The sequence below is a fragment of the Sinocyclocheilus anshuiensis genome, unplaced genomic scaffold (assembly GCF_001515605.1).
Source record: "Sinocyclocheilus anshuiensis isolate Anshui unplaced genomic scaffold, SAMN03320099.WGS_v1.1 scaffold318, whole genome shotgun sequence".
Taxonomy (NCBI): Eukaryota; Metazoa; Chordata; class Actinopteri; order Cypriniformes; family Cyprinidae; genus Sinocyclocheilus; species Sinocyclocheilus anshuiensis.
The window spans coordinates 514,584-528,145 of NW_015547653.1; the positions used below are offsets into that span (position 1 = coordinate 514,584).

At 35.4% G+C, this 13,562-nt stretch overlaps 1 pseudogene; it reads right to left on the minus strand.

The window, feature by feature from the left end:
• Positions 1-2,387: 2,387 nt before the first annotated feature.
• Positions 2,388-5,107, minus strand: LOC107702044 (uncharacterized; annotated as a pseudogene).
• Positions 5,108-13,562: the final 8,455 nt, after the last annotated feature.

The following is a 13,562-nucleotide window of genomic DNA, read 5'->3' on the forward strand; positions in this document are numbered from 1 at the left end:
AGAAAGGTGCTAGCAATGCCAAGGTCATGGGGTTGATTCCCAGGGAATGCATGAACTGATAAAATGTACCTTGAATACAAGTCGCTTTGGATAAAAGCGTCTGCCAAATGATTTAATATAATGTAAATGTGTGATGAATGCAACCATTAGAATCTTTTATTATTTTACATTTCCTCAAGGTTCTATTTTTCTATTTCAGGGTTGTAACTGTATTTGTTTTGGATTTTGTGTTGCAGTCCGTTGGAAGAAGAGGGGGTCGGTGTCCCGCGGTCCTCTCCGTGCCATTTCCAGCAGAGGTTCTGCCAGCGACAACTGGCACTGATGGTCACCAACCCACCCTCAACCTTGACAACATTCATTTTGTGATGCTTGGGAATTTCCAGCATTGAATGTGAGGAAAAGAACAACCACACCTACAGCTGATGGAATTTTTGAGCTTTGGTAGAGTTTGCAACTCAAGTGCAGAGTCTGTATCTGAGCAGCCACCGCATTTGAGTTTACCAGTTTACCAAAGTGATAAAATATGGGTTTCTAGAGATCGTTTGGTTTAGGAAATTGATGGGTTCAGTCATGCTGGTTTAAATGTCATCTGTTTTCTTAAGGCTATGAGACAAAACCAAAGCTGTTCATCTGAGCTGAACCGGTGTCTAGTTTTAAAGCCATGTATGTATCACAGAGTTGAGTTTTTCAAGTCCGTCTCCTCCTGTGTACAGTACATGTCTGGGTAGTTTGTTGATGTGACTGATGAGCAGTGAGACAGTTTTTGTTTGTATTAGAGGTGTCAGATGAGGATCTGTGTGGAAAGTAGGTGGATGCATGATGGTAAACAGTAGCAGGACCAGGACATCACAGTAAGTGCTTTGGGAAACTGTTTCTATCCCAAATGCACAAAGGAAGCAATGCTCCTTTTCATATGGCCAAATCCTCCACACATTGTAACTGATGATTGAATTAATATTACACCCTCAATGTGACCATCATTCATGGTGTATTATTTACTTCATATTTGTATACCAACTTGACAATCAGCACTGGTTGTAATTTAGCATTGGAAAGACAGGTACTGATTCTTGTTTCTGGTTGGTCTATCATAGCCATATCCTGCTTTGCCTGGTTCTACCTCAATTTGCCATTTTTATTCATTTGAGTTGTTCAAGGTTTGAACTTGATAGCATTGGTTCCTAGGTTCCAAACAGATCAAGAGGAATAGTGTTAGTGGTATTGCTGTGTGCACTTAAAATGAGAATATTCTCTCCAAGCACCTGCATTCCAGCAGCTTTTTAGGCTTTTTTTTTTCTCTGTGACTGCAAGTTGTTTCACTACATCAGCCCATTTTTGTCTGAAAAGAAAAAAAGCCAACTAAGTCACTGTCTCCAGGCAACAGCTTAAGACATCAGAATGCTGACTGATTCAAAGGTATGCTTACATAGAGCGTCATGTCCTTGAAAAAGCAGCATCTTTGCACTGCAGTTGTGTGCAGTTATAAATCACATTTTTAAGTGGCCTAGTTGCATAAACCAAGTATTTTAAACAAGGACACGCTGCTTCGCATGACTGGAACAATCAAGATTTCCTAGTAGAAAAGATTGTCCCGCACCATAAGTGGATATTTCCTTCACACTGTTACATACGCTCACTAAGAATTACATCATATATAACAGTAGTATACAGTCAGTGCCTTATGGTATTAAAAATTCTGCCTGATGTGTTATGCCAATTACATCAAAGGATTTTTTGCCCCATTTTATCCTTATGGATTTTATTTAAAATCATATTAAAATGTATCTCGTACTACAATGACCTCAGATCTGTTGTTGGATCTGTTCTGTCTGCTGTATGAGGTGTTTAATGTTCTATGAATGTTCTTGTACCTTATTTTAAACCTATTTTCATGTACGTATTTAAATATTAAATGTATTTTATGGAATATTAAACTTTTTAAAAATGAAACATTTGTGTCCTGTATTCTATTAATTTATTGAACACAAAGACATCAATAACTTTTAAAAAGCCAGTTGTTACTTGAATTTCAGGACAGATTGGATCCTTAAAGAGGGAGCAGTTTCTGTGTAAGTCATGCAAATCTTTTAATGCGAGGGATTAAAATGTTCCTGGTCTGATTTCGTAACTTTTCAAAGACATGTACATGGTTTACAAAAACATGCCATGGCTGATATTTAGAATCTTAAAGTCATGGGGCTAAAGCTGTCATTATTAAACCTCTTTGTTTATACATAAATGAATGCTCCTTAATGTAAAAAAAAAAACAATGTTAGTTCATGGTTCAAATTGTTACAATTCTAGATTGTGATGTTTGGAGTTTTAGGCCAAATGGTAAAAGCAGTGATCCTTTGGAGTTTAATACCCTTGGATGTTGTTGTCCATTTTCATTTGGCAGGTAAATGACGTCGAGTCCTGTTGCTGCCTTGAAACCTTTGGACCTCAGAAAGGCTTAGGAAATGAAGTCTTCTCAGTGGCTTCAACTCTTCCACAACTACGACACAAAGTAGGGGAGACTGTGTATTAGAGGATGATGGTAAAATCTAACCTAAGGCCAAAACCAGTAACCACTGTGGCTCTTCTGTGCCACAGCAAAATGAATATATGCAACAGACACAGGATATACAAAGAAGGCCTAAGACTTTGCTGTTTAGATTTTTGTATTGTTTTTCTTACACCCCTTATCGTATGAGCACAATGACAAAAGAACGTTCCAAATATTTGGATCATAGATTTCCCAGACTGCTCACCCAGATCATAGAATGGTTCCTCTTGGCTTCCCTGAACCACAATCATCTCCAGGAAATTCAGGAGGGCCCCAGTGACCAGGAAGCGCTCTGGGAGGGACAGGGTTTGGCGGTAGCGCATGTCCAGCGGCATGGTGCACAGTCCCACCAACTCACTCACCATGTCCCACACATGAGTTCTTACAGGGCAGATAAAAGGTTTGTGTGTTATGTAAGACCCTTGTAAAATCAAAAGAACATTATAATTAGTTAGAAAGTTTGCTAAATATTTGGTAAAGGGAAGATGATTGATCACTGTCCTTATGGTGTGATGAGGGGTTGATATGCATTATGGTAACACAAAAAATACATGGATTTACAACCACCAAAAGCCACTAAAGTAAGTTGTATGTGTATTTATATATAATCTTTAACTTTTAACAAAAAAAAAAAAAAGACAGTAAAAGTTTCCAAACTTTGATTCAGGAACATAAAGAAATCTTGTTTATAATAAAATTGTGAAAATATGGCCAATAAAAGTTATAAATAACTTTAAATAAAGATGATCTTAAAACCTTGGGATGTTGAAACCCAGTCTGTGATGGACTTCAGCTTCATTGGTGTATCTTTGACTAGCGTATCAGTTCCTCCGACGTTTACTAGGCGCTCATGATTGGATCGAATCCAGACATAAGGTTGCCCATACTTGGCATAACAGGAACAGGGTGCAGTTCATTTCCTGCAATGAAAAAAAAAAATCTTTTGAGAGCCTTGATCACTTCATGACAATCAGAAATTTTGTTTTAATATCTTATTTAAAAAAATATTGTGGAATATATTAAAATAACAGTTATATTAAATTGCAATAATACTTCACAATATAACTGTTTTTACTGTATTTTTGATGAAGAGAAATCTTAAAGGGGTCATATGATGCTGCTAAAAAGAACATTATTTTGTTTATTTGGTGTAATGAAATTAATTTATGCGGTTTAAGGTTAAAAAAACACATTATTTTCCACATATTGTACATTATTATCCCAAACCTTTGAACGGTAGTGTTTATTTTCTCCAATCTAAACTAACATTGCCAGTGCATTTCAAGATTGGTAATGCTCTTAATCTGTGAATTTGACATTGGCAATGATACTCACAGGAACAGCGATCTCTCTCTCACTGGGTGAGGCTGGCAGAAGATGAGAATCAACATTCCTATAATTGAGTAATGAAAATAATTGATATACACTTAGCTTATAATTGGTACAGTCTAAGGATATTTTTTCCTCCACCGGCTGGGAGTTTGTTGCTGTGTGGCATCTGGTGTCTCTTGTTTGTGTTGTGGAAGTGGCCCTTCTCCTGCTAAAGGCGAGCTGGCGTAGTCGCTGTCCAGGCTGTAACTGCTACTGCAAGTTGAGCTGGTAAAGGTGGAGGCCACAGATATGGCGAACCCAGGAGAACGCCATCTCTGTGAGCAAAAAAAACACTCTCTGTAAGATATAACTGACACTGATGCAGCAGCACTTGAGCCTGAGACTATGTTTAATGTTTCCAGAGATATACTAGTATGTTTAAAAATGTTTGAAGGTGCGCTTTATAACTTAACATCTCCAAGCATCTTCTCAAACACATTTTTCCATATAAAAAAGTGTGAGAGAGAAAATAAAAAGAGATAAACAGAAGTAAAAATCCCACCAAGTCATCATTGACCACAGTCAGCAGAAGTTCCTTTCTACCTCTTAGCCAGGGCTGAAAATAATGGAAGCCCTACAGACAGACATAAAAGACTGTGGCATGAGCTTTAATTACCTCACAAAGTCCTGAAGTTTTCATTAAAAATGAAATTGTACATTGTACTGCTTCAGGAAAAGCCCACCTGTAAAGAACCCAGTATTGCAAGCTCCGACAGGAAGTGCTGCAGTCTTGCCCTTTGTTCTTGTTCCTGCATCTATCACAAAAGGCAAAACAGTTTATATAATTATTAGTTCTTATAACGTACACAATACACACTTATATAACAAAAAAAAAAGTTTTTTAACCTTCTGATGTTGAATGAACAGGATTTGATGAAGCCCACATCTACTAAGGGCTCGTCGCTTCGTTACTAGGCAACGGCAGCCAAGCCTGTCATTGCCAGCGATGGGTTGAGGAGAAAATAAAACCCTTTGCATTTAATATGTGAATTTACAATTAATGTTTTCACCAAACACGTTATCATAATACGACCTCTGCAGCACCGTTTATGGCTACCAAACAAAATCTAACCAATTACCTAAATAACTGGAAATTTGAGCACAAAGCATACGCGCATAAATGAGCATGCAATCAAAAGAACATTTTCATATACTTACACCAGAACTCATGTTTTACATGTACACTGATGGACAATCAAACCAATCTGTTGTAAATGAGATGCATTTATATTGAGCAAATTAATGCCAGCACACTGTCGCGCCTATTTCCACATCCACTTCTTTGTCTTCCCCCTGCAATGCATTTTTTGGGGGAAATTAATAATGCGAGTAATAGTCTCTTATCCTAATGTTTTTCCTCCACGGTTTTAGGTGTTTCGGAATTCAGGTCTTTACTTCGTATTTCTCGCGCTGATCATTGTGCAGATGATTCTGTCGCGCGCAAGGGATCATCTGCGTGTTGTGCTCTTAAAGAAAAACGTAAAATAACCCATAACACCTGTTAATACTTTTGTATATTTTTGGAGAGTAACATTTAACACATCATCACAGGATACATTTGACAAATGAAATCTAATCAATTCCAAAACGAATATTCAGTGACTTTTATAAGTTTCATGATTAAAAGTTATTTATGACCAAAAGGCAAAATCTGGAACTTACAGCCATATGATTTTATAGCCAATGATACACTGCCGTTTTGTATTCAGTTAAGAATTATCCAATGTTCATGTAGCTTAATATAATAGTGCTGTGGTCAGGCACTGTAATTTAGCTAAGTAGCAAAAGCAAGGTTATTGTTTGCATTTATAGCCACAGTGCCAGGTCATCACTTCTTGCCTAATAAACAGAGTTAACTGATTAAATGAAGAAATTATGCAGTATTAATGCTTATGAAACTGTGGTTTGGCTGTCTTAGGTGGGTTAGGCTGGGGTTTAGATGGTTGGCCTGGTGGTCTCCCAACCTGGCCAGCTAACAAGTGCCCGAAACCACTATAAAACCATCAAACTTCAAAATTCTCTCATGACATATAATCATCTGTCTCCCACTATTAATACTACCTGTGCCAATAAATTGGTGACTTTTACATCGGTACATTTGTATGTTTCATGTTCTTTAACCGTTTCATCTGTTTATCATAAAAGGTCAATCATTTCTTCATATTTAATTTCAGCAAATGAATCAATCACACATAAAATTCAGGTTAACACGTAAGGACATAATCTGTAGCGGGTGAATTCTGTGTTGACTACAATTCAGCTGTAGACAGAAAAATGACTCACTGCTGCATATATCAAGTAAAATGATGTCACGCCACCCTGTTGCCCACAACAGGAAGTGAACACAATAGCAGGCACACGATGCTGCCAGAAGATATTCAGTGGAATGTGTATTGTCTACTAGTGGAGCTACAAAAACACTCTGGGACAGAACGCATTATGTACTTTCTGTTTTAATAAGTCAGTGATCTTATTAATTGTTCTGCTGTAAAACCAAACGCTGTACCAATGCCACTGTTTCACTTTTAGTCACTTCTCAAAATATAATAAAGTGTGATATGAGATCACTGGTTCAAATATTTCGTTTCTTCCTTTTTCTCATAAGGGGACCATCATTCCTGAATGCCACTTCTAGGTTCAAATCAAAATTGTATTTCTAAATTGGATGCCAAAAGCTTCAGCCTCTGACATTTTAGTTTTGAAAGCTATTTCAAATATGAAATATGAAAAGGTCAAATATGAAATCATTCAGTTTTATAGTGTTACATCTGTTCATTTAAGTGGTTATCGAATGGTTTACATTTCAAAACTGACCTCTCATACCCGTCTGACAGTTTAGTTGACAGTATTATGTCCTTTTCCTGTAGCTGCACTGTGCTTTTTAAACACTATCTATGGACATCCTGTAAAGATTACATAGCTTGAAAAGAGCTCAATATTCAGCCACTGTTTATTTAAATAGTCCACTTCTGGACCTTTAATGTGAGAATCTTTATAACAGAGAAGTACAATATGTCAGTTACACTGAAAAGCTTGTTTCATCCTTCTTTTTTCACTCATTCTGCTATTTCCATTCAGACAAACCCTTTAAACGTCCCCTGAAATATATCCATTCATCAGCCTTACACAAAATATTATTTTTATTTTCACCCTGATTCATGAAAGCTGGAGACTGTGGTACAGGTTTTCAGTTCATTCATTTGGTTTCAGGCCAAAAAATGGTTGATTCCATTGAACACTGCTGTCTGCGCAAAAACGTTATGTTCAGTCCTTGAGTGAATTGTTCTTGTCCTTTTTATTATATTTCTCTCTCTCTTTATTCTGTTACCTTTCCTTTCCACCTCTCATCTCTTGTATGTTGATATGTGGATGGGTGCTGAAAGCCATGCTGTGAGAGCAGAGTAAGATTCAAATGGGAGGAAAAGACACTTTTGAAAAGACAGTTTTGCAGTCTGTTCACTTTATTATAGAATTGGTCATATCTGTCAATAAGATTCTCAAGCTCTCTTTCATTGTTTTTATGAGTTGAAAATTGAAATGCGCTTAATTGAAAAATGCTCTTGTTATTTCATCTGGTTAGACTTGTCAGTTGTCATAATGAATTCTGTTATTCTTCATTATGGAGGGGAAAATAGAGAACTAACTGTGACTGATCACACAGAGTTGGCCTGTCATGCTGGGTGCATTTCCTGCAAGCATGTCATATTATGATGACATTGTACATGTGACGGTGACACATTCATGCTTGGATGTAGAATACGGAGAGCAGATTCATTCACATATTTCATTTCATTCAAAGTTTCATTTTTATATGGTTCTGTCCTTGTTATTGTAACATTTATTATCTCCCTTTTACTTTGAGTCAGTGGCAAGAAATAAAAATATTATAAGGTGTTTCTGTGACATTTTAAATTTCGTTTTAAATTTGACCAAGGGATTGGTATTATGAAAGAAAAGAAAATTATATCTCAAGTAATTATGACATCACTTATAGGAAAAAGCCTCTGTTGCTTTATTTAGGCTATTTAATGGTCCAATGTCTTCATATATTAAATGCTTAGTACACCATCTATCTATCTATCTATCTATCTATCTATCTATCTATCTATCTATCTATCTATATATCAAAGCTTCAGCCTCTGACATTTTAGTTTTGAAAGCTATTTCAAATATGAAATATGAAAAGGTCAAATATGAAATCATTCAGTTTTATAGTGTTACATCTGTTCATTTAAGTGGTTATCGAATGGTTTACATTTCAAAACTGACCTCTCATACCCGTCTGACAGTTTAGTTGACAGTATTATGTCCTTTTCCTGTAGCTGCACTGTGCTTTTTAAACACTATCTATGGACATCCTGTAAAGATTACATAGCTTGAAAAGAGCTCAATATTCAGCCACTGTTTATTTAAATAGTCCACTTCTGGACCTTTAATGTGAGAATCTTTATAACAGAGAAGTACAATATGTCAGTTACACTGAAAAGCTTGTTTCATCCTTCTTTTTTCACTCATTCTGCTATTTCCATTCAGACAAACCCTTTAAACGTCCCCTGAAATATATCCATTCATCAGCCTTACACAAAATATTATTTTTATTTTCACCCTGATTCATGAAAGCTGGAGACTGTGGTACAGGTTTTCAGTTCATTCATTTGGTTTCAGGCCAAAAAATGGTTGATTCCATTGAACACTGCTGTCTGCGCAAAAACGTTATGTTCAGTCCTTGAGTGAATTGTTCTTGTCCTTTTTATTATATTTCTCTCTCTCTTTATTCTGTTACCTTTCCTTTCCACCTCTCATCTCTTGTATGTTGATATGTGGATGGGTGCTGAAAGCCATGCTGTGAGAGCAGAGTAAGATTCAAATGGGAGGAAAAGACACTTTTGAAAAGACAGTTTTGCAGTCTGTTCACTTTATTATAGAATTGGTCATATCTGTCAATAAGATTCTCAAGCTCTCTTTCATTGTTTTTATGAGTTGAAAATTGAAATGCGCTTAATTGAAAAATGCTCTTGTTATTTCATCTGGTTAGACTTGTCAGTTGTCATAATGAATTCTGTTATTCTTCATTATGGAGGGGAAAATAGAGAACTAACTGTGACTGATCACACAGAGTTGGCCTGTCATGCTGGGTGCATTTCCTGCAAGCATGTCATATTATGATGACATTGTACATGTGACGGTGACACATTCATGCTTGGATGTAGAATACGGAGAGCAGATTCATTCACATATTTCATTTCATTCAAAGTTTCATTTTTATATGGTTCTGTCCTTGTTATTGTAACATTTATTATCTCCCTTTTACTTTGAGTCAGTGGCAAGAAATAAAAATATTATAAGGTGTTTCTGTGACATTTTAAATTTCGTTTTAAATTTGACCAAGGGATTGGTATTATGAAAGAAAAGAAAATTATATCTCAAGTAATTATGACATCACTTATAGGAAAAAGCCTCTGTTGCTTTATTTAGGCTATTTAATGGTCCAATGTCTTCATATATTAAATGCTTAGTACACCATCTATCTATCTATCTATCTATCTATCTATCTATCTATCTATCTATCTATCTATATATCTATCTATCTATATTTGCTGGTTGGTTGACACTCTTTAAGTCAAGTTCTGAGATTTCAGCAGTTGTTGACACGAACAAATACATCCTGGTATAGTTTTATGTGCCTTACTCCCATCTTGTAGACAGAAACATTATTACATTGGTTCAATAATTTATCTTCAGGCAGATTTATTAAATGAATTAAGAATTAATACGTTTTTGTACCGCTAAAAATGTTACCGTATACTACGCCTCCAAAGGGGCATGATGGTGGGGGGAAAAAAAGGGGTAGGAGGAAAAAGTATTTTTCAAATCTTTTGCGTTCCCTGGCAAGAGTTTTGCGTTCTCTAGAGAAACTTTGCGTTTGCTTGCAAAACTTTTGCGCTTTCTCGCAAAGATATAGCCTATTTGAACTGAAAGCGCTAAACTGCATGTTAAGCGTTTTTCTCCCATGAAGCCGTTATAAAGAAAACGCTTAATGTGGCTTAATGAAAACAGTCATAAAAACGACCAAATCTACTATAGAAATTATCACAAATATAGCCTATACTGTGTACATGCAAGCAGATGAGCCCAGAAAGAACACGCTCAATTGCACGTTTTCTCCCCCATAGAAAACCATATTAACGCTTAATAGGCTATAAGAAGACTGAAAAGCCCAAATTGTATATACAATTTATTAAAATATATACTATGTACAGGCAAGCAACGTGCTAAACCATTAAGCCACGTTAAGAGTTTTCTTTATAATGTTTTGAGTAGAGAATTCACGTGAAACTTTGTGCGTTCCGTTCATATTCTCGGCTCATCTGCTTTCCTGTGCGTAATATATTTTATTAATAAACTGTATACCAGATTTGGTCTATCACTGTCTTCGTCCATTACCTTAAGCATTTTCTTTATAGGCTATTGTTTTTATGGATGGATGCAGTTCAGCGCGTTGTGTTCATATTCTGGGTTCATCTGCTTGCCTGTACATAGTAGGCCTAGCCTATTATATATTTCTTTAAAAAACTGTATACCAAATTTGGGCTTTTTTATATTCACTGTAAAAAATAAATAGTTGAGAAAATATAAAAAACAAAGGCAACTTGATGCAGTAAGACTTTTGAGTTCTCTCAACAATAGTATTGTAGTTCTTCTCAGTACAGATACTTTGTTTAGTCAATGTAAATTTGTTCGTTCATGCAATGCTGATTGCCTTATTTTGCTAGAAATATTCTTGTTACAGTATCTAAAAGATCAGTTATTGTGTTGAGATATTTTTTTTCTGTTTTCTGAAGAAAAAAAAAATGTTTATAATGTCACCATGTTATTGATTTCATAATGATTTTCGAATGATACACCTTAATGAATATCTTAGTCTTAGAAGTAGACAACGTTGTCTATACTTATTAAACACCAACAGGACTAAGATATCAAGAAAATAAAAATTGGTGGTAGAACATTCTCTAGGTCTCGAAACTAGACACACTAACCTCAAGAACAGTGACAAACAACAAATGTTAAAAAGATGAGCTCTTTACATCACAGTACAACAAATAACTAACAATAATGATAAAACAACAACAAAACAGTTTAAATTAAGTCAGCAAATGTAGTGTCGTCTGCTGCTCATCTTAGGAACCACACTCAGTCTTGGGTTTTTGATGCCAGAAGATACACTTTATTACATCATCAAGAATAAAGTGGAGAAGTTCTCTGCTGAAAACATCTCCAGAATGTTTTTCTGCTTCTCCACACAGGCATATGTGATTATAATGGAAGAATAACTGGATATATAAATGGTTATATTCATAATGATTACACTCGATTAATTCATACTTTAATTAATACAAATCTTTGACATTCCCCCCTTTGAGACTAAGTAAGTCTCACATTTGCTTATTTTTATCCAGAGTGCTACTTCATAATTCAGGCGTATTAGTTAACACTACCTAGTGACTAAATAAGTCACTCTGTTTTAATACCAATGACTAAATGATGCAGCATCACTTGACTAGGAAGGAGTAAAAGATCCAGTCTCCATAATTTCTACTTCTATAGAAAACAATCTATTTTGTTAATTTTGGCCTTGATAGTTCCATTAACCCTTTTGATGCACCCTTGTGCCTGTTTTATTCTTAATTGTTGCAATACTTGTTTTACAGTTTTTTGTATAAATGCCGACCCATTATCTGAACTTATTTCAGTACTTTCGAACAACTTACTTCTCCCTCTTTCCAATCTATTTACTTCTTGTATCTTTTTTTTCCTGATTCTTTAATTTTCTCTTCTATTTCTTCTAACACTTCCTCAAAGTTTGTTCTATCTTGGTTTGTTTTCATCTTTTCTAACGCTATGCGTGCCTGTCTATAACAATCCATTTGTAAATAACCTTCACTTTCTTTTCTCTCTTGCCTTTTTGTTTTCACAGCTGGTTCCTTATGCTGCATTGTTTCCCTTAATGACATAATCATTTCCCTTCTTGTGTACCTGACATTTGATTATTGTTAGTCTTTTTGGAAGCATCATAGCAGAAATTAATTGCCCTATTTTTTTCTATTTTTTAATCTCTCTCTGGATCATATATCATTGTGGAATGAAATTCTGATTTTGATAGCTGTGCTTCAGGAATTTGTGCTTCAATAAACTTTTCCCACTTATTGACTGTCTGTCTCACATCTTGTTCTATCTGTCCTATCCAATAGATATTAGCTTTTGGCTCTGCAACCACCATGTGTGTTTCTGTTCCTATTGCTTCGATATATATTTCTTCTGGAGAACACCAAATTTGTAGCCCTAATTTACATAGCTCTTTACACAGTGGATATTTTAATCCTAATATTTCAAATTATATTTTAATCCTAATATTAATCCCCAAAGTGGTCGTCCACTCTGCTGCTCCTAACCAGTCCCATCTGGGGTGCCAATTTGTAGTGTCGTCTGCTGCTCATTTTAGAGAAGGGGCCCCCCCAAGTCTTGTTATGGTAAAAAAAGAAAGCCCACTTTTATTTATCCAGATGTTTCTAATCTGAGGGCCTGTCTACTTTAGCCACGTAGGCATTTTCCACACAGGCATATGTGATTATAATGGAAGAATAACTGGATATATAAATGGTTATATTCATAATGATTACGCTCGATTAATTCATACTTTGATTAATAAAAATCTTCAACACAAACAGCAAAACAATAGTCCTATAACAGTAACTGCATAATTTATTCATGCTGCAATGCATGCTGGGAACTCACAAAAGCCTTAAAATTTAAACAATGTGAAATTCTTTGTTCAGACAAATGTGTTTGACTAGTTGGGACAACATTTGGGGTAATTTTGTTGGTCTGACAAGGGTTTTTATGTAGTTTCAAGAAAATAGCATTTTTAGTATTTGAGACTCAAAAGGTTTCTAAAAACTGGAAAATGTGCAGTTGCATTTTTTACAGTTGCTATCTATCTTCTTTTATTATTAAGCCACGTTAAGCGTTTTATTTATAAAGGTTTTCTATGGGGGAGAAAAAGATTGACGTGTATTTTAGCGCATTGCGTTCACATTCTAGGCTATTCTGCGTGTCAGTAAAAATAGTATTTTATTAATAGTAAAATTATCAATAAGGTTATTAATATTAATAGTGTTATAATAGTTATTATTAATATGGTGTGTACTGAATTGGTCATCTACTAGTACATAAAGCCACATACCGTGCCTTGAACTAAGCACTGACTGTATTTATTTATACTTGAGTCCAAATTCAAAATAAAACTGTATGACCCGCTCCACTGTGAACGTATGGAGCTGTATGAACCGCTGCAAACTGTGCAGGAAGTGTTTGTCCGAACTCAGCTGGTTTTGTGAGAGAACGCAAAAGTTTTTCGAGCAAACGCAAAGTTTCTCGGGGGAACGCAAAAGATTTAAAAAATATTTTCCCCTCCCACCCCGTATTTTTTCCACCACCATATCCCTTTAGGGGCTCCGTACATCTCAAATTAACAAATAAGAATAAACGGTTAAAATGAGTGAAATAACTTAAAGACTGAAAGAAATGAATGATTAGTATATATATATATATATATATATATATATATATATATATATATACATGTATC